This window comes from Primulina huaijiensis, chromosome 1 (genome assembly GCF_012295235.1).
Source record: "Primulina huaijiensis isolate GDHJ02 chromosome 1, ASM1229523v2, whole genome shotgun sequence".
In the NCBI taxonomy this organism is placed as follows: Eukaryota; Viridiplantae; Streptophyta; class Magnoliopsida; order Lamiales; family Gesneriaceae; genus Primulina; species Primulina huaijiensis.
The window spans coordinates 15,963,360-15,966,459 of record NC_133306.1 but is presented as its reverse complement, the minus strand read 5'-3'; positions in this window follow the sequence as shown (position 1 = coordinate 15,966,459).

Genomic DNA, 3,100 nt, shown 5'->3' with positions numbered 1-3,100 from the left:
GTTTCATCAGCGATTCTAAAGACTCAACATGTATAAATTGGAAGTAACAAGTATTACATAATAAAACCACATGAGTATTTAAAGTAGAGCTTACATACTAAAATTTGAACGTAATAACATAAACATAGACGTGCCATCATCGTAAAACTTTTCTTAAACATGCTTGTATCATACATACTTGAACATGCATAAACTTCATCATTTTGCGTAGAGATATGTTTCAAAGCAAGTGACCCATACATAAATGTGCCCGACCAGACTAAACCAAAATACTAGCTGGTAGGGATTTCCACTACCACATGCATGAGATCCCCGTTCATGCTTTACCGGGTGGATTGGTCCTTGGTCATGCTTTAGCGCTTTTCAATCTCGATCTAAACCCGGTCATGCTTTACCGGGGTAGAGAGGTCCTCGGCCACGTTCATCGACTTCCAAACCCACTCATATTTGGTCACAAGACATTTATCATACCTAAAAAACATAAACATTTTCTTTTGCACGTCGAACATACTTACATAGCGTTGAGGGATTCGTTGGATCTAACTCGGTTTATTGTTGCCCATGCTAACACGTTTTTCATGCAACTTAAATTTCATAACTCAATCATACCTATCGTCCTCATTACCCATTGATTAAATAACTTATGACTTTCTAGAACACTCGGGACTTGACTGTGATAAACATCATGCTAACCCCCGACTCAAATCCGAAAGAATCTTGACATGAACTATGAAATGTCCTAAGAAATGGTAGACACAGACCTCGGTTAAACCATAGTTCAACGTTCCCCAATCAAACTTAATAACATCTAAACTAACTTTTAGTATGATAGGACATAATGATGTAATAGTACCTAAAGGAAGCAATAACATCTAAACTTGAAGCCCGAAATATACCTGAACCAGCGCCTAGGCACTACAGAGCAGCGNAACCCCCGACTCAAATCCGAAAGAATCTTGACATGAACTATGAAATGTCCTAAGAAATGGTAGACACAGACCTCGGTTAAACCATAGTTCAACGTTCCCCAATCAAACTTAATAACATCTAAACTAACTTTTAGTATGATAGGACATAATGATGTAATAGTACCTAAAGGAAGCAATAACATCTAAACTTGAAGCCCGAAATATACCTGAACCAGCGCCTAGGCACTACAGAGCAGCGCTGTGATAAATATAAAAATTGTACATTAATTAAATGTTTTATAATATAAATTTATAGTTTTTGTTTTATTAAATGTTTAAATATTATATGTTTTATAATAAATTGTATAAAAAATAAGTTGTTGTGTAATTATAAGTTTTTACTATTTTTACAGGTTCGATAAAACAAGAATAAACTTGGCGTTGCAAATGGGATTAAGATGATTCTTGAACCTGTAGAAAGTTGATGATAATATCTAAAATATTGGTGACAAGCATGAGATAAAAATTTTCTCACAATTGGGATCAAATTAAGCAACAAACAAAGTTACCAAAGGAGTGGCAGTTTTACCATGCTCTAGTATTTTGACCATATCTCTCAAACTATTTGGTCAAATGGTTAAAATAAAATACCACAATTCAAACACTCAATTATCCACATGTTTTATTTTATGTGCAGAAGCAAAATTGGATGGGAAGATTTTCAAAAGTGATGTATATTAAAATATAACTTCTTGGAACACCAATGAAGACTTATGTGTAAAAAAATAATATTTTATTTGTGGTTATCTCCCCAAATTTGGCTATAAATAGGGGTGCATTGTAATGAATTGAGATATCGCTCATTCTATGAACAAATCTTTGAGTTCATAATATTTCTCTCTTTATTTTTCTTTTATTTCATCATTTAAAAATAATTAGCATGTTAATTTCATATTCAAAGTTTTATACTTTGAATAATGAGTAGCTAACTTCCCAAAGTTTAGACATAAAGGTGAAGCTCTTGGTATGATAATAAGGTTATTAAAAGGTAATAATCTATGTTTTATATTATTTAATCATTATTTATTGTTTATGTTATATTTATTTCTTTAAGCATTTTTATACCCTACTTATAAGTGGGAGTTTTGATTTATTGTTGCTATATGTTACACTAAATTCTTGGTACCATTTAAATGTTTGTTTGGTTTTACTAACCATTTAAAGTGGATGCCTTGATTTATTATATATCAATATATCATATTATTAATTTCTTGGTACCATTTAAATGTTAGTTTGGTTTTACCAACCATTTAAAGTGGGAACCTTGATTTAGTGTTTACAAATATATATAGCACAATAAATACTTGACAACATTTATAAGTTTTGATATATATTTTATACTTATAAGAAGATGGTATATAAAATAATATAAATATGATTATTTAATATATTGGAACCATTTTATTAAGTGGATTTCAATAATGTTTATTAATGTTAACTTTATTAAAATATCAAGAGTGGATCCTCTAATCTCAACTACTTAAATTAAAATTAGAACAATTAAAAATTACCAATTAAAGATTCAAACAATTAAAAGAAAAACAAAAACAAAAAGACATTGTAGTGGACTTGTAATTACCGTAGCTTGCCTGTGTTTACGATATCGGACTCACCGAATTATATTACTTGCGGACAACCTGCTATTGGGAGTGCAACAATCAAAGTCACAACAAGTTTTTGGCGCCGTTGCCGGGGAAGTATAATTTAATTTCAAGTCTATTTAATTTTCTTTCTTTGAATTTTTTATTGTTTTTGTGTGTTTTTCTTCTTTTTCTTTTGCATTTGCATGAGCATTATTTGGTCACGTACACTTAGTGGTCGACTCGTTCGAAATAACCCTTTATTTTTACAAAACATGGCGGAAGAACCCATCCAGGAAAATGAAGATGAAATTCAATCTCAACATGATCATGATAGGCGAAGAACACTTAGAGATCACATGAATCCTACACGTACTAGTGCACCTTCATGTCTAGTTTTTCCCCCTGATGCATCTCATTTCAATTTTAAGCCTGGTATTATCCAACTTTTACCCAACTTTCATGGCTTAGATTCTGAAAATCCATACATGCATTTACGAGAATTTGAAGAAGTGTGCAACACATATAATGATCTAAATTGTAGCATGAACA